The sequence below is a fragment of the Trachinotus anak genome, unplaced genomic scaffold, assembly GCF_046630095.1.
Source record: "Trachinotus anak isolate AG129_WGS33_773 ecotype Australia unplaced genomic scaffold, CSIRO_AGI_Tana_v1 ptg000021l, whole genome shotgun sequence".
NCBI classification, from domain to species: Eukaryota; Metazoa; Chordata; class Actinopteri; order Carangiformes; family Carangidae; genus Trachinotus; species Trachinotus anak.
Genome location: NW_027273872.1, coordinates 24161190 through 24183437, shown reverse-complemented (window position 1 = coordinate 24183437; position 22248 = coordinate 24161190). Strand labels below are relative to the sequence as shown.

Genomic DNA, 22248 nt, shown 5'->3' with positions numbered 1-22248 from the left:
CAACATTTGTTACCTGCCAGCTATTTGCCAGTTAAATGTCCAATTTATCAGTTAGGTTATCTTGCTGTGAGTACCTTTTTCCATTAACCATCTCTCCACGGAGTGTTCCAATCAAGTACTTGATAATAGCCTCTCTAAGCCTGACTATGACACCTGGAGCTACAGCACAGAGGTGAAATGGGAAACAGTGCTGAGACGGAACGACCTACAGCATCAGCTACTGTTCATAAATGATTCAATATAAAACACACTGTAAAGTTCGTGCTCGTGGTTCAGACAACATGGGACATGAAATTACTATTTCTTGATTATACATAATCTCATTATGCTTGTGTTATGCTTGATTGTCATTATTGAACTCTAAATAAAAAGTGTAGCCAATGTCTAGCTAACCTGCCTTTTACCAACTACTGCATCTTACCAGCTCTCCTCCAAGGAAAGAGACAATATGCATTTACGACCCTGAAGAATAACTCCATATTGAGGTAGGTGAATCCTGCCTTGGCAGATGTTTCAAGTCTGCACTCCAAAATATCAACAGTAGCTTATTCAAAGGCCAATATTCGTCAGCAAGTTCATCACAGCATTTTCCTATAATCCTTGCAGAGACATTAAATCAGCCTTTGTTCACTCAACAAAAAGCCTTTGCTGCTAAACTGAATAGTTTGTCTTTTTTTTTTTTTTTTTTTTTTTTTGCAGCATCTGATATGATTGTTACTGCAACCACTGGATCTTTTCTCTTCTCTTTCTGTCTCTAGTTTCTATCTTCACTTTTCAGTCAACATGCGGAAAACCATTAAGAGTGGATCAAATGCATTTTGTGTATCTGGAGACTGAGTCAATAAGACCATTAGTGACACGTGTCTCTTTTCAATTGTATTAGCCTCTTTCAATCACTCCATCATCCCTTCCACTTCCTGTCCAAAGCCCTCACTGATGAGTCAGAAGCACCGCTCCTCAAACTATTTCCTCCCATTTTTACTCTTTTGTCCTTGTTGCCACAATAAATAAATGAAACAGACACTTTTCTGTACTCACAGCATGAGACCAGGAGGCCTCTGTGATCTTTTGGTACCACCAGTGGAGATTCTTAATGTAATACTTATCTCAAGACGCCAGCATTGATTAAGATGTGATCTTTTGAAATGGGGATAATACCCACCCTGAGGAACTGGCCTTTGTGAAAATCTCCTTTCTAAAGTAGGATAATGAAGTCAACTGTACGCTGACGATGGGCACCTACTGTTTTCTCTCTTTAATGGAAATTCCCATATCTTGTTGCCTATTTAAAGAAACAAGTTTTTTTGTTTAAGAAGTAATGGATTTGTTCCACACAGAGTATGCTGTACCTTCCATTTTACTATGTTAAAATAAGACAGACAATTTGAAAGGAGATCTAAGTTAGCTTTCTTTCAAATAAACCTTTCCCTCTTACTCCTGATTGCCTTTGTTGTTGAACTCACTTGACTGACAGAGACATTGTCTTCTCTCTTCACAGGCCCACTCCACTGAACTCTCTATGCAATCATTTATCCCATCAACTCCGAAATGTATTTTCTCTTTTCTCCATTCTTGTGTTGCACTCGTGGCCTCTTGATGTCTGTTGCTATGAACTCCATTCTCAATCTATTTATGGAGATGCCTAACACAAGAGCTTTATCGCACAATGAATCAGCCTTGATATAAACATCATTACCCTCTGGTCACTTGACTAAAGCTCTAATCAAAAAACAGCTATGATTGAACAGTAAGGGCTATCCAGCCTTCTTCTCACTTACAGGGTTGAGAGAGATTGAGGAGACACAGACAGAGGGATAAAGACGTCGGAGGCTATTTTTAAATGACAGTAAGACACAACAAGGGAAGCAGATTTAATTTTGTGAGAAGATGATTAATTAGCTTTTATATTCCAGCAAAATTAGACTTTAAATTCATCATGACGTGCCAACACACGCAAGTAAAAACCCATCTAAATCTAGCATCATCAATGATGTTAAGATGCCTGCAGACATTTATAGGTGTTACCCCAACTTATTGAGAAATAAGGACCTGTAAGAGACTTTACTTTTTAGAGACCTTAGGGGCTTTCTTTGCCTTTATTTAACGCACTCATGTATGTCCACTGTCAAATTATCAAGTGCATGGGGGTCTCAGACATTTTGGGCCCTTTATTTCCTGACGTCCACATTTCGGCAGACTTTTCCTAAGGGAATTACCCAAAGTTCATAGCGTTGTGACATTAAACATGGGGTTACTGTGGTTACCAGGGGACAAGCCCAGCAGCATAAACAAAAAAAAGGTTAACAACTGTCAAAAAGAAGATTGAGGAAGAATGGTTAAGGAACAAGCATGAAAGGAATGAACCCGAACGTTAATGTTTACATGTAAATATAAACACATAGCTCACTGTTGATTCATGGCCAGAAGTGTGTAGTTATTTTGTCCTACTATGACATGTTTATAAATTGTCTTTCATCAGATCTGATCCATTACTATAAAATGTAAAATCTAAAGTCCCAAACGTACAGTTGTAACAACATGTTTTGGTGTCATCAAAGTAATGTGATATGTCAGAAAGTACTGTTCCATTCGTCTTTATAACTTTTTGATCCCTTGGGGCCACTCACACTTATTCACTTACCAGGTGATTTCAGTTAAGTCTGTGAGAGTTCAGGGTTTACGTGTTAGGAGGAACATTGAGTTTAACCTCTTATCCTTCCAGGTGTCCAAGAGAGAAAGATGGCAGTGGTGGGATTTGAACCCACGCCTCCATAGAGACTGGAGCCTAAATCCAGCGCCTTAGACCACTCGGCCACACTACCTCACAGATGCTCAGTTGTCTCTCTGCCTTGTTCACAACTCTATCTTCTACCAATAAGGAAAGGACAGACCCAGACGCTGTTTAAAAATGGCAAACATAAGGAGGAAGAAAAAGCAGAACTGAAGGAGATTCATTAAAACCAAGGTGTAGTCAAAGGCTGCCGCAACAGCAGAAGACATCCAAGACACAAACGTAGCACTGTGGGTTTTTTAATTTTCCTGTTACATAAAGCAGCATGTGAAGGAAGATGCATCTGAAGTCTCCACAACGGAAGCAGAAGGAGAGGACACTTGCGCCAATGGGTAACAAGTTGAACACTTGGCTGTGTGGGTGGAGGCAGAAGGGCCTGCTGGTTGACAACATTAACTATTAGCAGAGGATGGTTTCGATCCATCGACCTCTGGGTTATGGGCCCAGCACGCTTCCGCTGCGCCACTCTGCTCTCCTTCAATAACATGGGTTTACAGATCAATAATGGCACAATGGCCACATGGTATGACAGCACAAAGAATGTTAAATGTTTTCGACACTGGTAATTTGGTATACAGATTATTTGGACTAAAGGTCACCACTAACGTCCACTTCCTGGTGTAGTTTTTGGCATTAATGGCACTTGACACAAAGTGTCTATCTACAGCTGCAAACAGGTGTTAATCAATGGATTTAAAACCTTGGCTGATGTTAAAAACTAGCAAAATTAACAGCTTTTTCTCATAAATACAGGGAAAAAAATATTAGTAATTAGAACAATAATATTCCCGAGGTAAATACATGTCTGAGAAATAGCTAAGAAAACTACAAAAAGAGAGCAAAGGAGAAGTGGTACCACGGTCAAATACAAGTCATTATTCCTCTGGTGTTATTACCCAATGGGACTAAATGTGGGAACATCATATCCAAATGGGAGATCTGTTTCATTTCAGTCCAAGAAAATCTAATAAAGTCAAATGAGGCTTCGTTTAAAAAAGGTAAACTGTGAGCTAATTAATTCTCTCCTCTCCTTCTCTTGACCTTACCACTGTGAGTGTTTTGGCATGAATGGCTGTCAAATTTATAGCCTGACATGAGCTTCTGAATTGTCCATTACTAGTAAAATGGGAACAAAATTGGTGCCTGTGTTTTCTTCACATAGTGAGTAATTTTGCCAGTGGGCCAGTGCAGCAGAAACTCTTTCAACCATCCAGGCTGCTCAGAATCAGCAGCCTCTTGATATATTCCATATATCTGAGAACACACTCCCTGAACTTATCCATGGATAAATGGAGGGAGGCCTGAAGAGATGGATAACACTCTTCCTCCACCTATCTTCTGCTGTGTGTGTGTGTGTGTATGGGTGTGTAAGCCCACCCCAACCTTCAGTTCAGCCTCACTAACCGCCCAATTTGTCTTGGGTGTCCTGACTCTCTCTCTCTTGCTCTCTTACTCACTCACACACACACAAACATGTATTATTGTTCACTAAAGATACTTTATACACACCGTTTTTTCACACTCTTGTGTAAATGTAAAGACACGTTCCATGTTAAAGTAGTCTAGACTGTGTTATATAGTTGTGTACTTACATTATCCCAAATGTTTCTCTTCCAAACCCAGAGAAATACGTCATTTTACTCATGGTAATGGTTCGTTTCATGTGGTCAATGACGTCATATCCCCTATGCACATACGTTGGCATCGTGGTTGCCTGCCAGAAAAATCAATGACTTTTATTTTTGACTTTTTTTTAGTTTTAAGTCACATTTTTAAGATACACTTTTTCCACCTTGGTTGTTTTCAACTATATATTTTAACCAGATGAAGGATTCTAGTCATTAAACTTCTGGATCTTCACTTATCAGAGAAAAAAGTCAAGCAAATGTTACATTATCAGTCAATCACTGACAGTTAATGTGAAGCTGTTATATTCTCTGTTTCTAGTTCATTGGTTATGGATGGGAGGACACCTCTGCGGATAATTTGCCTGCTGGTAAAAACCTGCTGAACTGGATCATAAGTTATCAGAGAAACAAGCTGAGCAAATGTTTCGTAGCTCCAGCCCCCCCTGACGTCCCATGTCCACTGAACAGTGTTGATGAAACCCTGACTTTTTTATATAGTGACACGGAATGCAATTTGGTAGAAGCTTAGGGCAATGGTGGTGGTGAAGACAACAATTTAAGGGTGAAGACTGAAGACTGGAATGAACAGAACAAAATATAAAATAGGTACAGAGAAAGAAATACCTATGTATTGTCCGTGGTTCAAACACAATTAATTCACATTTTGCCATTCAATAGGCAAAAATTGTGATACGAATGATGTCACATGTGAAAAATGGCAATGCAATAAACATGGATTCTGCAAAAAAATACGTTTTTGAGTCCATTATCAAAGCTTTTTTTTTACAATCTTTGTAAGTTCTTTTTAAGATAATTCAGATTACAGCTATGCTTGATAAAAATATATTTGTCCCATGTTTGAAATTTTGCTCCCTGCTCAAAGAGGCCAGAGATCAGGGTCAGCTACAGACCCACTGCCCTGTAAGGAGCTGTAAGGGTTAATGTTTTGCTGGAGGACACTTTCCAGTATTACAGTACAATATTAAGTGTGACTCGCCCCAGTCAATACAACATCCTGTCTTATTAAAACCAGTATGATTGGATTGTGTTTCAGTCTCAGTCTATGTACGTGTGAGTGTGTGGCTGCAGATTAGTGTAAAGAACATGTGATGTTTGATGAATGTATAGATGACACTCATAAGTGCATGTATGTGTGTGTGTGTGTGTGTGTCAGCCATGCTTTCACATGACAGCAGGGATTGACAACACAGTTTAACTCAATGGATGGCTCACAAGCCTTAAGCACATTACTGAATTTGGATGAAGAGGTTTTAATAAGATTGCCACTAAGCCAATCTACTCATTTTCAGTGTGACTGAAAGGGCCTGCCAGTGTGCCATAAAACTGCCAGGAAGCGAGACTACAGACATAACTGAACAAAACAACTAAGAGGCGGTGCCTTCATTTTTAAAAGGACAAAAAATACAATTGGTATATGAATAATATATTCAATGTTGAGGGGTTTGTGGTTTTATGTTTAGCCATTACAGGTTCATTTCATGGAGTTTGATTTTGTCTTCATCTATTTTTCAGCTCTGATGTGATTGTTACCTCAGACACCTTACAGTACATCCTGGAGCAGTCAAGCTAAACCACTGTGTTTTAAAACGGGCGCAGTAAAATTGTGCAACAGCAACTTAACAGTATGTAAGGTCAGATTTGATGTAAGTGTACACACTGCTGCTAACTGTCCGTTGCTAACTGAATCAGCTGTCATAGCTAACTGCTAATCTGCTACCATGTATTTATTTTTAGGTTAAAGAATTATTGAGCTAATAATGGAATATGTTCACATATCTGACCAAGCACTAGGAATAATGATGTTTAATTATGATGTTGATTAAACAGGTAAGAGTTTAAAGGAGTTATTCATATGTCTTGTTATTGCTACATAGCCAACATTAGCATTAACAGCTATTTACTTACCAGTCTTGCCAAGAGTTTCAGCCATTACAATACAAGAGATTATAATACTCCCTCTACCTTCAGGGCAGGCTGGATGCCACAGTGACTCGGTATCGGAAAGTGACAAGAAAGACCAAGGCTGGCTGCTTAGCATGCTAACTTCAGTAGTGGTGAAGAAGTGATAGAAGCAAAAGCAAAACAAGAGTGTTCCTTTCCACCTCTGACAGCTCTTGGTGAGTAAAGGAATTAAGTTTGATGCTGAACTTGCAACATTTCTTCTAGACTGGTAAGTAAACAGCTGTTAATGCTAATGTTGGCTATCTAGCATTAGCAAAACTTACAAATAGCTCCTTTAAATCATATTTCAAAAAGGAGACAATCCCTCTTTGATTCAGCCATAAGAGCAATATCATCTAGGTACCCAGGGTCATGCTGTTCCAGTGGATACCTAGATTTTCTTCTCTAATCTCTAAAGATAAATCCTTTATATTAGTAAATAAGGTTGGACTAGTCCCTTGCTCAACAACAAAAGTGGTACCAAACCTATTAGTATACATGACATAATATTTACCTCTATACAACCAATATGACAATGTACAGAGATTTTATTGCATTATACATTCTACCATCTACTCTTGTTCTTATGAGTTTAAGGCCAAGCATATTTCTGAAGTGAATCAAGGGCCTTTTGAAAATCAACAAAACATACTAAGATAATGGAATTATCTTCCTATTGATAGTTGATATTGAAAAATATGATCAGTACAAGCACATTTTTGCAACATACATTATGATCCTGAACTGCAAATTCTACAATATATTTTTTACTTACATATTTCAGAGCTCTCCTACTTGTTTCTGTCACTCTGACTGTTCTGGAAAACATCTAATTTTCCTCCTTCTGTTGCATAGGTGATTCACTCTCAATGCATGTTCAAAGACTGCTTATGTGGACTCACAGTTACTTAGAGTTTTGAACATTTCCAAATACAGCCAAACTGTAGACCCGTGGAAGAGAATTTTAGGTCATTTCCAGGATCTGGGATGTCCCATCCTTCTGGGACGTTTAAATCCCAGACCGGTTTGAATTAGGAACTGATGAATCCCGTCTCTCTGACCACAGCCTGTGTCTCTAACCTCTCAGTTCCTTTTGCAAATTTGTATTTACACTTGATTCATGCTGTATGTTATCAGTATCCAGAGGAAGATTGACTGGTGGAATGAAAACATAAAGAAAGAAATGACAATACATTTTCTGGAATAAAAATGCAATGCACCATACACAGGGGAGTCATTTCCACAGGGGATGGCCCACCTCGCCTTATAGTTTCTGGTTGACTTTCCTCATAAAATTTCTCTGAACAGATCAGATCATCTGAGTTTCTTTGCCTCAGAACAACAGGTTTAAAGAGCAGCACTGTGGGCTTTGTGGATCTGTCTGTTGCAGGTTGTCATGTCAAAGTTTCAGTAGCTAGTTGTTAGAGGTGCATGCAGCCTGCAGCCAGACACAGTATAACACAAGTAGCTCAAACTGGTTCACTAAAGAGCCAGATGTACAAAAAATAAAGTAATATAAATTCAAAATACCAGTCACAAAAGACCGCACAAACACCTGACGGTTCTAAAAGCTGGTGAATCATTATTATAGACTGTATATAAAGATGGATGTAGCCTCTGTAACAGATCCCAGACTTTTCCTTTAGCACCACAGTGATGTTTGCATGTGATCGTAGCATGCTAACATGACAAGCTAAGATGGTGAACATCATAAATGTTGTAAGGGAGTGCCGGGACACATGAAATACAAGACGAATGAAATGCAAATTGCCCTTACGCGTTACGATATGGCCAACTGTGTCAGCATGTACAGTACTCAACACTTACCAGACCCAGAAAATATTACATGGATACGTCCTACTTCTGTGGAGTTGTACCAGACTGTTTTGAGTTGTGTAAAGTAAATTCACTCAAGCGGAAGCTGATATTCTAGGACCACTTCCTATGACATGGTCCCACCAACTAATAAGCTGTCTTAGGTCTTCTGGAGGTCCCAGGGGAGCCTATGGTGGGGAGCAGACCCACCATAGGCGCCCAGGGACAGAAAACCCCTGTAGACTCAGGTTCCCTCTGTCCAGGAGTTTAGGCCAAGGTTGGTCCTAGAAAGGACTCCAGAAGAAGAGAGAAAAAGAGGTGAGTAGAGTTTGGGTTTTTTGCTTTGTCTTTCTTTACTTGCTTTGTCTCATGGAATTCAGTACACATGAGCGTAGTCATATAAAAGCAAGATGACAACTGTGCTTGTAAATTTCAATAAATGTTGACAACCATTATTCTCACATTGAAAGCTGCAGATCAACAGCGATCCTCACCTCCTGCTAAGGCAGCTTTAGAGGAGGAGCAGAAGTCCTCCAAAGCCCCAAGCAAAAGGCTCTCTCACCAAACCACTGCACGTACAGTTTCCCAGGACAAGGATGAGGAATGTCTTGTTTGTTAAACCAGAAACCTAAAATTGTTTTTACATATGTCGCAACTGTTACGATAAATTTAAAGAAATCATTCATGTTACACACTGTTTGGAAACAGATCCACGCTGTTGTTCAACTGGACCTCCTTTTCTCGGTTTATGAACTGTTAGAGGCTAGGCCGTAACACAGCAATATTGTGTTTTTGTTTTTGCTATTTTGATTACACAGCACTGCGACTTGACTTGACTACTGTGAATACTGTGGTTGTAGGCCTACAACATCTGTCAAGCGGACTATTTCTTCTTGATGTAGTCTATATGATCTATAGAGGCTGGTGTCTTCCACATTAAAGCATATCCTGTGTATCTAAACTTGGCTATTTAGCTTTATTGCAAGCGGCCTTTGGCTATTCATAAATTTTATTATTAGGCTATTAACTGTGAATGATGCCAGCAGGTTGTTGCCTTTGTACACTGATAATTATTACAATAACTTATAAGTTATAAGTATTTACCTGTCAATGAGTGATTTGGTGGCATTCACATTAGGCTGGTGGGGAGGAAAGGAAGTAGATCATGCAGCACTCATGAATATAAAGGTGAGACAGGAATAAACTGGTTGACCTAGTTTTTTTTATTAAAAAAAAATATTAATATTAAATATTAATATTAAATTCAACTGTAAATCACTCATAACTATTCAAGGCAGGAATTTAAGGAAAATCAATGTGTTAATGAGATGATCTATATATGTTTTGTTTTTTTTAATCCAAATGCTTGTTAGGCCATAGGTTCTAAGGATGAAATTAAATATTTTTTATAATGTTTTCTGAAAAGCGTTCTCCCGGCTCTCCTCTGCCTTCTAAACAAGGGATGTTAGCTTAGTCAGTGTGAGCATGTTAGCCTACTGAGCTGTGCCTCAGTACAACCTCACAGAGCTGCTAGCCAGGCTTCAGTCTCGTTTGAAAGCCTTCGATTATGCACGACTTTAAGCCTTGATAAAATTTGAGCAGGTGAGGTGCATAAAAGTTCACCCTTGTACAGTTGTCATGAAGGGTGAAATTAGCTATAGAGAGGAAAACCGTGTTTTGAACCAGGCTGTATATGTGTTTATTTCTGTTGTAATTCACTTTTGGAGCCAGCCTCAAGTGGTCATTGGAGGAAGTGTTTTCAGCACTTGCGCGTAGGCTGCATTTTTTCAGCCCAGAGGTTGCCTCTTGATCATTACCCATTTGTTTTTACATGAGTACAAGTTCAGACACTTCTCTAGTAGTAGTGTGGTTGCTGGTACCACTAGGGTGGGATTCAAACAGTAGCAACAGTTTCCTCTTTCTCTTGATGCTTCAGACAATGAAAATGTTGGACTGTGATGTATTAGAAGTTGAGCCAAGAAACATTTTTGGTGAATTACTCTGTGGGTTCTCTTTGCAGGGGTTGTGTGAAGATCCATGTTTTCATTTATCAACTGCTTTATGCTAATTGCATTGAAAAAAGTTGTGGAAATAAATAAATTAAATACCATTAAACACATAATCAACCAGCACGATTGGAGCCTTAAAGTTGCTGTTCTTGTGTCCGTGTCTGTGTGTGTCTGTGAGTGTGCATGACTAACAGCCTCTGTGGTGTTTTGTAATACCTGCTATAGAGTGGGCAGTGATACTGATGAAGTGTGTAATACTAAAGTGCTATTAAGTCACTGATACAGTGACAAGCAAGAGAACATTTTCATCATGCTCTCAGATTTATCAGGTTTATTTTCATCGCTTTGCCACAGTCACAGATAATTGCTCTGATGTTTGGACAGCGCTGATATGCAAATATGCTAATTCGACTTGGAGAAAGTGAAACTGTGAATTCCATTGCATTTTTGTGTTTTGCAGATTAACAAGCAAAATCGAAAATCTCTTGTCTATTGTGATTAAGGGTTTGGTTTCGTCTTTGTTTTTCTAATGTCCCTGCAACTACTGGTCTGTGATAATGTGTATTTTTTCACTACATATTAAATCTACCACCCACCTCTCCCACCTGAAGGACATAACCCTGAATCTTTTTAACAGTATTTTACTTTTTGAAGTTTTTTCACACATTTTAATATTAAATGATTATTTCACACTGAATTTCCTTGACAGAAGATTAAAATAAAATAAAAATCATAAAGCAGGTCTAGGTTCTGTATTAATACTGTGAAAGTATCAAAGCCTCAGTCCACAGAGAAATGCACACAACCTGTATTCAGAAACTGAGCCTTAAACCAGGTGTTAGATTTCTAAGAAGTTTCTATATCACATGCAAAACATTTTCATTACACCACTACAAATGTCTGGTTCACCACAAGTCACACCACAATTCCCTGATTATGTTTTTTATTGAGGTGGTTAGATTAAACTTTTTTGTCAACATTAAACCAAACTGGGGGACCCTGGTGGCATCAGGTTTAAGGCCTGACTACATCAACTGAACATCCTGATTTGGAGTCAGACTCTTAATGTTTTGTTTCACGTTTTTTTCCTGTTTCTCCCCTCATTGGCATAGAAAGAAAAATCTTTTTTATTGTAAAATATGTTAAAATCCATTTATAACATACATGCTTGTAATAACAGATACAAAGTCCTTACACTTAAGGATTTTTTGTGCCATATCTAATTTCATACTTTAATTTTGAACGTGTACATATTAGTGAATAAGATCAGTTAGACCAAAAAAATGGATTGGTTCCGGACAGAGGGTTTTAATCTGACAGCAGTAAACATGTCTCTGGGTGCAGTGCTTTCCACAAAGAGTGATTAAGTGCAGGAACTGTGTTAGATTAATGTCATCTGACTGGTTGTCTCGCCCATGCCGTTAACACGTTTACAGATTCCGAGGCGTTCTGTAATCGCGCTGAGCAGAGGACGGCAGAGCAGAGCACGGTACGCTGTCACATACAGCAGAATGAAATCCTCATATTCATGCAGACTCACAGAAGCGTTCACACTGACAGACATGTATCATCCTCATATTCTTCTGTGTGCACGTGCTCCTCAGCATGAAGACAGCAAGACAGCAGGACATGGAGCTGTTTGCTTGAACACACGCTTGTGTGTGTGTGTGTCAGAAGGGAGAGGGGCCTGAGAAGCTTATCCCCTCGACTTGGCTGCTGCAGTTATAGAAACTCTGTACAACAATAGGTTGGCACTCAAAAGGCAAAAATCTGTAAGAGGAAGACGCAGTGTACCAGAATCCCCTTGATTACCGCAGCAAGGGAGTGAAAGAGCAGCTTAAGATATGAAAGCCAAATCAATCATGTGGAGGTAATCATATTAGCAATGAAATATTGATATTATAAATGGTTAAATCATTTATGCTTACTGTACACCCAGCAAGATACGTTCCTAAAATCAGAAACTCATTAATGATCTCTGCCTTTTTTTAAAACTTGAACTCTATGAACCCATGCTTGATGTATAAGGAGCCTTTTGTTTTTCTTTTCTGGCTCAGGGACCACATCCCAATAATCCTAGTTAGCATCAGATAATTATTAAGATTAAAATTTACTGTCACTACCTAAACTGATTAGCTATTCCAAAGCTGATCTGGAAGCATAAAAATGTGCCCACCTGGGTTACCACATAAAGCTGAGGCAGCCAGTAAACTGAAGTGACAAAGCCTCATCTAGAACCTGCAATAACCCTGGTATCCCACTTTCTAATACACTGTCATTTCTAATACTAATGTTTGTATTTCAGTACAGATTAATACACTGAGAGTAAGTGCACATTGCAAGGTAATCATAAGACTACAACAACATTGCAATAAATAAGATGATGCCTGGGTCGCCTCCATCAATTCTGATACTTGTTTCTCTTTTAATAATTGTTTATAATTAATAATTATTTATAACTAATTTTTTTATATGAATGCCTGTACATATGTTGGAAAAAAAAACATTTCTAACTGACCAGAAGGTGTCCACTTACATCTGATAACACAGGTTTTAAGAAAAACAAAGTGACTGGGTTAAACCTCAAGTAAAGGATGCAACAGTGAGACTCAGCTGAAGAGCTTAGAGCTCGTATTATTTGTGTGGCCAATTAAAAAATAGATAAATAGACTCTTTGAGAGAACCATGCAAATTGAATTTGAAACACGCTGTCCAAATGTCCATATCAACTGACACAACCATGTCCCTGAAATCACATCCACATATTACTTATCTACTAATTTGTAATTTGTGGGAAACAGTGTGACGGCTGAATTAGATTTTTTTTTTTTTTTTTTCATCAATTTAATGAGCAAACATTTATAATGAATTTTTATCTGGCAACACGTTCTGACTGAATGTATGTGCAATGTGTTTAATTAGTTTTTCCTACAATTTACCTCTTGCAATACAATATGCAATCAAAGCATCTGGCATCTATAGGTCATGCACTTTGTACAGCTACCATTACCCCAGACCCTCTTCCTTTGGCTGCAGAGCAAAGTGACAGTTTATGCACTGAAGAATATTTTTTTCCATTCAGCGATTATGCTTCATCCAAGCACATTTGGCAAAATAAAGGAAGTAATGTTTAAATGTTAACTGACACCATGAGGAGGAAAGAGAGATTTTTGGAAGATAATGAAAGCAACAATAACTATAGTCTGGATAAATTACTGTCTACATGCATAACCTGATATCACCCAGAGTGGGCTGCCATCATGCTGCCTTACTCCCAGCTAATTGCTGATCCAAAAATGGGCAAAGAAGTGGGACGTGCGTGGAGCACTCACCCACCTGTCACTCAAAGTGGCTACACCCTCAATGATGCATAACTTCAGTGAGCTATATTAAAATTCACCCCTGTACAGTTGTCACTTAGGAGGACATTACCTATAGAGAGCAAAACTATTTTTGTACCAGGCTGTAAACATGTTTATTTCTGCCATGAATTTAGGCATTTTATCATGGGAGTCTATGGCGGTTGACTTGCTTTTGGAGCCAGCCTGAAGTGGCCATTTGAGGAATTGTTTTTGATGTGTTGGCTTCACTGGAGGTTGCTGCTTGGCTTTATTATCATACAGTCACTCAGCACACCATAGCACAGGGTAATACACTGTAGAAAGTTTAATATGTGTGCTACAGTAACATTTATTTAAAAGAGTTTGCTTTGTAAGCTTTTAAATGTATGTTATCCGATTAATTTCTAGCCATACCTGCAGTAAGTCTCTAAGAATGGCCGTGTCTGTCTGTTGGCCAGTTGTTATGACTTTTGCAGACATTCATGGTTCCCAGAGGAGGAGGCCTCATGATTTTGGTGATGCCTTTTCTTTTCTTCTTGTACAACCCAAGGTCCATTTTTTTTCTTCACTCATCCTGTGAAATATGTACTGGACAGATTTTGGTACAGGCATTTGTGGTTCCCAGATGATGAATCTGAATGTCTTTGGTGCTCCCCGGACTTTTTTCCTTTAGCACCACAGTGATGTTGGCATGTTGGAATAATTTTCAGCGTTATGATTTATATGATGAGTTTGGATCAACACCTAGCTATTGAAGCGCTGCAGCAGCTGTATAATTCGAGGTGACATGTCTTGACAAGTGCTGGATGGATTACTATGAGAGTTGACTTTTCTTCCAGAGCCATCATCACTTTGTCCAACACTTTGGTTTCTGATCGAAAACCTGCAACAACATCTTCATCAAACTCAGCTGGACTAAGCGCTAAATAGCAAATGTTAGCATGCTAACATGAGAAACTAAGATGGTGACCATGAGCAAGGTTGCACCTGCTAAACAAGGGATGTTAGCATAGTCAGTGTGAGTATAATAGCATACTGAGCTAACATGCTCCTGGGCTGTGCCTATGTACAGCCTCACAGAGCTGCTAGCCAGGCTTCAGGCTCATTTAAAAGTGTCTGTTCAAAACACTACAATATTGTGGCATTTGTGGTTTTCTTTAATTTTCAGCATCATGATTTATATTATGATTTTGGATCAACACCCAGGTACTGAAGCGCTGTAGCAGCTGTATCATTCTAGGTGAGAGACCAGCTCTTTGATTGTTTTGGCTCATCAACAAAGCTTGAAGTGACACAGTCACAGGATCAGCCCAAATTTAAGTCCAAAAACCTCAATGAAAGGATTTGGTTCGAAATCAAAAGGTGCACACTGTAACAAAGTGAACAGCGAGGTGAAATTGAAATTGACAAAAGCTGCAGTGTTGTTGCACAGCAGATAAATTCTATTTGCATAATATCCCAAACGGTGAAAACAGCAGCGAGAAGAGAGCTCTAAACAAAGAATCACGTCATTTACTTTGTGTATGTTTAGCTCTAATTTGCATTAATGTTTCCATAAGGGAAATGAAATACGATGAAACAAATATGGTGAATTTCCCGGTACTTGTATAGTGTGTGTATTACTTTTAAGGTTAGTGTGAGAAAAAGGAGAGGGAGGGAGACTTTGTCTTTCAAAGCATCTTCACTCTAATAATGTGACAGTGAGCTGCAACAATGCATGTCTCCTTAAAAGAAGCAGAAATGACACCACTGTGTCATTTCTGCTTCGCCATGACCAAAATACACAAAATGAATCTCATTGCAACAGGGATTAACAGAAGCATCTGGTGCAGTGACGCTCTGTCATCGCATGTTGTGCGCTGCTGTTGTTATCATATGTAAAACAGAGCTGTAACCTTGCTGTAATGAAAAGTTTGTAGAAGTTTCTCCTGCCTGAACACAGAGGAGGGGAGGATGAGAGGATGGAGCTGGGAGTTGAGAGAGTTCAGATTCGTTTTGATGGCTGGCTTTTGTAATGTGAGAGGGGAGGTAACAACAACAAAGAGGCAATGACAACATTCAAAGTAATGACAGAGTGTTAGATTAGATTTGATAAATAAACAGATCTCTGTGGGGAAATTGGGTTTCCGCAAACACAGATATTGTGCTGGATACAACAATGAATGGAATAGAAATAAGAGCAGAGCAAGTAAAGTTTATGGAGGTGTTCTCAACTAATAATTCAAAAAGTTATAGTTGCTTTTAAAAGTGTAAATAAGTAAATAAAATGTTTCTCAAAACTTTGATTTTCTCTTTTAATGTTTTCAGTGACATATGTGATCTTCCTGTCACATTTCAAACTGTCTCCTGTGGGAAACTAGGGTGGTTAAGGTTAAGATGAGGTTTTTTTTTCAATTCAGAAAGACCAATTGTACTTCAACTCACTTGTAAGAGTTCAAGATGGACAGACTTTTGACATGGAGCAAAATAAATGATGATGCTGACCTGGCCAACATGATGCCTCAGGAGAGCATTGTGTTGTTTTTGAGTAAAAGCTGTGGCATTTGGGTGAGGTAGAAAGGATGAGGCAGGTGTAATTCTCCTCCATACTCAAGCTTTTGACTGCAAAACTGTGTTTACATTTACAAGTATGGCAATATGCAGTGTAATGCAGCTGGGATGGTGCACTCAAAACGGTTTAAGAAAGTGACACTTCTCACCCTCAACAGTCGCCATCTTGGCTACATGGCAGAAGGGGAGGGACCACTAATGTATTCTGAAAATAGTGACCAAGGAAGGAGAACACATCAATTCCATGGCACATGACACACAGGAATGTAAAAAGTTCACTTTCACATCAAGTGAGCAAAGCAGCCGGCAGGTGGGCGGCGATCCTGGTCACATGCATGTTGTCATTTCCAGTGAGCACACAACGGCAGAGTTTGATTTGAGACAACACTACCCTGTTGAAATTCACACACCAAGCCAATGAGTATAGCGACTGTGTACACAGTGTACTAGATGTGAGTGTACTGACTGAAGTATCGACTGAAGTATTCCTTACCCTGTCTGTGGCTCTCAGCACCAAACTCATTAGAGCTGGGAAAAAATGAAAGAACTCTGTTCTTCTGATATTTCAGAGTTTGTTATGAACTGGACACACTGCCTCCAGGAAATAACCAGACAACCAAGTCTGAGATGACAAAAGCTTTCACCCTCTCCTGCGTACTCACCTATTTAAAAATTACCAAACTGACTGCCGGCCATAAAAAATGACAGCATTACAGCTGTAAACAGTGTTACAAACTCGCTTGAGTGCTGTGTGTTTAGGTTAGTTCTGTGGTGACTGACTGCTATGTGTTTTCCCCTCAGAGTAGCAGTAAATAGTGCATCTCTTAGGAACTATTTTCAGTGGTGGATTGATATGCTGTTGGGGCTTTGGTGACTATTTGCAGGAGCAGCTGAGGCTCATTAATGTGTTTTTATTCGTTTATTTGCTCTATGGCACAGAAATAAGAAATATCAGGCCTTGACCACAGAGGCAATACTGTAGGTAGGATCAAATCATTGTTGGTTCATATTCGATTTAATTTTCTATTTGCCTATGATTTTTTTTCTTTTCTTTTTTTTCATTTTCATTTGTGCAACAGGAGACTCGTGCCTTTTTCCTTTTGGTTCCTTTTTTGATGGTTTTCCTGCTATTATTGTTGCTGGTATTGTTCTAGTAAGCACAGTTAACAGAATGGACCCTTGTTACAAAGTCATCACAACTGTTCACCCTCCACTGATTGTGAAGTGATGGAAAAACAACTTCAAGTGGAAGCTAGAAATTTGAATATGTCCTTTTTTTACTGGCCTTGGAAAATTTGGCACTGTTCAACCCGTCTGGGCAAATTTCAAACCAGCCTCTAGCTTTATTATGGAGAAACTATAGAAGCCTATGTGTGAATATGAGATGGTCAATGGATGGTTGGTTTGCAGAAAAAAAACAAATTAAATGTCATCCCCTCCATTCTTGGCTGTGGGACACCTGTGTAACTCTGTCTTGAGATGTGCCCCAAAGTTTTGTCTTGAGACCTATTGTGGTTGTATTTTATTAGAGTATTTAAAGGTATTCCTTAAAACTACTGTGAAGATTATATGTTTTGAGGAACTACATTTTCAGGGCTCCAACATGTTGTTGGGCCTCAAGAAGACCAGGACTGTAAGACTTCAACATTTTGAGTTTGCTATTCACGAGAAACTTCTGCTGATGTGAAGCATGCCTCACAAAAAAGATCTGAAAAGACTTACAATCAAGAATAGTTGATTTGCTTCAAGCTGAAATGGTTACAGAGTTCAGTCGACGTCAGACAAACTCTGCCTCGAAGTGGGCGTCAAGCCAAGATAACTCCAAAGGCACAATGCCAAATGTTCAATGAGGTAAAGAAAAACCCCAGAGTACGAGCTAAAGGCTTAAATGAATCACTGGAACTGGAACCGCATCATCTACTTTCATAAGTCTATCATATGCAGATCACAGTGCACGGTAGCATGGAGCACAGTGTCCTGCCATGGACACCACAGAGGAAGCTGCTTCTCTCTGAAAACACATCACTGCCCCTGAAGGTTGACTCTCTACAACACTATGGCAAAAATGTTTTATGGACTGATGAAACTAAGATTGAACTAAGAAGTTCAGACTGAAAGCAGGGAACAGCGGCATGACTGTTGTTGTCATCGATGTCATCCTTGAACGGAAAGAAATAGGCAGAGCTTCATGGAGCAAATGATATCTGAGAGAAAGACCTGATATTTGGTGAACCGACCCCACTGCTACTGTTACTGTCACACCTCCAGGTCTGCCACTTCCTCTTCTGCAATCTCTCCACCAGATTTCCCTCAATGCCCATTCCTGCTTTGCGTACATTCTCCCCATGCTCTCACTCTCTGGCAGTTATCCAGGTGTATAAACCAAACACACACACACACACACACACACACACACACATACACTAACCGAGGTAGCCAAACTGCAGCCAGCCAGTCTAATAAGCTTAGTGGCTCCAGCTTGTACCTTGAACCATGTAATCAGAAAAATGATTCAGTCTCCTCAATGAGACTCTGGAAGGCAGTTCTTATTTATTCATTAAGTTATGTATTTAGAAGTAGTGAGGGAAGGGGAGGCAATGTGGATCTTATTTATTCTGTTGTGCATACATTTATGCATACAATTATAGAAGATACTGACAATGTTCTCGCTCAGTTATTAGTGTAAGATGGAAGGTGACAGAGTGTCTCTTGTTTAATTTGAACAGAAAGATGGATGGAGCAAAAAAGATGATTACTTCTCTCCAGTACTTGAGGATGTTGTTTTTGATTTTTATCTTCACCTTCAATGGACAGTAAACAAGGATGGAGGGCAGAGAGGAAAGATTCGAGAGCTCAAGGAGGCTGCACTTTAAAACCCTTAAAGTGTCCCAAAAAAAAAAAAAAATCACACTTTCGGAGGTGCAGATGTCTTGATTTTAAGAGAGTCAGAGGGTCAGACATTGAAAATGTTTGGTATAGACATAAGACGGGTGAGTGCTTTTGCAGTTCTGTTCTTGTTTTATATCGCAGGGTTCCCACTCTTTTCTGGAGATCATTTTCCATGACTGTTCAAGGACATTTTCAGTGATGATCTGGCTCATATGACAGACAGGAATCACACCATACTTCAATATGTTACTATTTGTGGGAGTCAGATTTAAAGTAAGTGGTCTATGCTTTCCCATTCAAATGAATGAGAGAGTATGTCGAATCTTTTGCTGGTAAATTTTACTTACTGTATATTAACCATTGTTGCCTGAACACCAATAACACAAATTGTAGCCTATGATTTTTTCCTACTAATAAATCTAGACTGAACGTTACAGCTAAATGTACGATTCAAAGTAGAATTTATAAGATTATTTACTACTGCTGGGTCTTATCAGTTCATCACCTTTACTAGTAACAGGAAGTAAAGTCTCTAACGAGGTTAATCACACCCACTGTGAGCTACAGCAATACAAGTTAAACATTTCACGTCATATTGTGGTTTGTTTTACCTGAACAACGCAGCATTGGGTTTGCTGTGACCCTGACTTCACATTTATCATTATCCAATTCACAGCAATGACCCAACACACATTTGAAACCTTTGCTCTGAGAGTTGAATCACAAACCTTAAACCTTTTGCTACAGGCATAACAAGCTAGCATGCACGCAACCAGCAGCTGAACCAAACATGCTAACCCATTATTTAACAGCTTAAAACAAATTGGTAAGAATACATTAGTCTATAAACCTAATAAAACTACCGCAGTTGCCAGGCAACAGTGACTTGCATACATTTAGAGGATAATGTAGCTTATATTTCTTTAGTTTCAGCCACTTAAGCTGTAAATCATCCAACCGATAGCAGCCTATTCAAAATAGTGTGATCCATAAACTAGCCATTTCAACGTCAACATAATCCTGATATTAACTTTATTTTCCAGAACATTTCTTTTCCATGACTGAAAAACTGGTCAACTGTTTTCCAATTTTGTAAATACAGTGAAGCTTCACCTGTGAAAAACTTGACATTTTAAATCAGAATTTAAAATGACTTTTTTGTTGTTGAGCTTATGGGACAACATAATTTTACTAATGTCTAGCGTATCTAAATGTGATGTATGATAAATGTAATGAATAATTTGTTATGATCTACTCTCCCAGTCACTAATTAACATTTACAGTAGCTTTTAACTGATTCATCTCATATTCAAGTCTGGCTGCTGATTACAGGAAATTTATTTCATGAGGATAATGATTTCAAGTAATCAGACAGTCTTCACAATGCATGTTGAAAGATTACAAACCTTGTTTAAAAGAGACTAGTATCAGTGCAGAGAAGGATTCATGCACCACCAGGGCCATAACCAGGATTGCAGAACTCATTTATTTATTGATTTGTTTAACTGGGAAAGCCTAGCTGTGGTTAAAAATGAATCACCAGTCTCAGTCTCAGGGCTCTGACGGATGAGAGTGAAGCCCTTTGCAGAGACAACAAGACCCTGAACAGATACAACAAGGACCTCCACAGAGAGAGGACCTCACCAATACCATCAAAGGGCTTTGCAGAAAAACTGAGTGCTCAAGCAACAAGAAAAGAAGATCTCTCCAGAAAGAAAACATGGTGTTTCAGGCCAAAAATGTATGCTTCTCAAGTGTCCTGGTTCAGATGCAGACAAACAATGTGAGATGGATAACACAAAATATGCCATGAGTAAGAATTGGACAGAACTGCAATTTTTAAAATCAAATACAATTTCCAATACAGTTTGATAAATTATTTTATCCTAGAACAACCACAACAACATGAGCAATTTCAAACAATACCTCAGTTAGAAAGAAACACATTAATATAAATATTACTACTAAGATCATGAGCCCAAGATTATTATTTAGATTTTTTTTTACAATGGCTTAATGCAGTGCAGATAAACTGTACAGTTATATTTTCTGTAAATTTGCACAATTGGCACAACAAAGCCAGTGGCTAGACATGTAAATACATCATTAATCGCAGTTTGGCAAAAAGTATTTGGTGAAGGGGACTCCAGCTTCACTCTCTAACGTCGGGATCATGCTTAAATGTCTCCACATGCAGCTGGTAAAATGGTTAAAAAATATGTTTATATTTTTTTACTTGACTTATTCAGATTCAGCCTAGACATACTCAACCATAGTGGAGGATGTAAGTTTTCTGCAATGTTGCTGGTATGATGCCAATATCACTATCAACAGGTCCTTTCCCTGTCTATGTCTGCTGGGAGCCATGTTTGACATGTGGAAAAAAAAAATCTATAGATCATGTGTCTCATGCTGGAGGGAGCAGACTCTGCTCTAACCCATTAACATGGACACCAAAATGGAAACCAAGACGTTCTGCAGCAGTTCACAGCCAACATGTGCAGGAAGTACTTACCAGCACAAATAGTTACCAGCACTGTTAATGTGCATACAAGTCTCTACACAAGTGCACAAACATGTATGAAGAACATTACACACGCTGTCTTATATACACACACAAACATGGAGTCACTGAGTCATTTTGGTGATTTCTTGTTGACCCATTTAGCTCTAAGCCACATTCCTATGGATGGTTAGCATTGACGTCCATTTAGTGTGTGTGTGTGTGTGTGTGTGTGTGTGTGTGTGCGTGTGTGCGTGCGTGCATGCCAGTGGTTCTGGATTTGTGTACATGTGCATGGGTGTGTAGGTTTGAGCACATGCCAGCCTTTGTTTGTATGTGATGTGTGTGTTTGCATGATTTCTCTGCAGCCTACATGCCAGCATTGACTCCTGTATGCCTACCGTGTTTGCATGTTTAAAAGTGTGCATGGGTCTGTGAGCGTGAGTGTGGGAGAGGGTGTCAGTACACGTAGGTATGAGGCAGAAGTCTGATTCCATGGAGTCTCATTAATGGCTTCATTAAGGCCAGGGAGATCTCATTTGGACTGAGTGAATTATTCACACCGTGAGTCATTCAGACCCCCTTAGACACCTGCAGACACCACCCAGATGGAGACAGAGGCAGAGAAGAGGAAGAAAGACACAGGGAGATAAGGAGAAAGAGGGGGATACAGAGGGTGGATAGAGACAGAGAGGAGAAACTGACTAAATTAAATATTTACTCTGCCTCTGCACCTCTCTCTCTCTCTATGCCTCTCATT

At 39.1% G+C, this 22248-nt stretch overlaps 1 long non-coding RNA gene and 1 other non-coding gene across 2 annotated transcripts; one reads left to right on the top strand and one right to left on the bottom strand.

Annotated features, from left to right (window-relative positions):
* Positions 1-532: 532 nt before the first annotated feature.
* Positions 533-10420, top strand: LOC139606352 (uncharacterized). The gene is made up of 3 exons (XR_011684609.1): positions 533-6557; positions 8361-8514; positions 8667-10420. It is a non-coding gene; the product is annotated as an uncharacterized lncRNA (long non-coding RNA).
* On the bottom strand, positions 2741-2822 carry trnal-uag (transfer RNA leucine (anticodon UAG)). Its single transcript has one exon. It is a non-coding gene; the product is annotated as a tRNA-Leu (tRNA).
* Positions 10421-22248: the final 11828 nt, after the last annotated feature.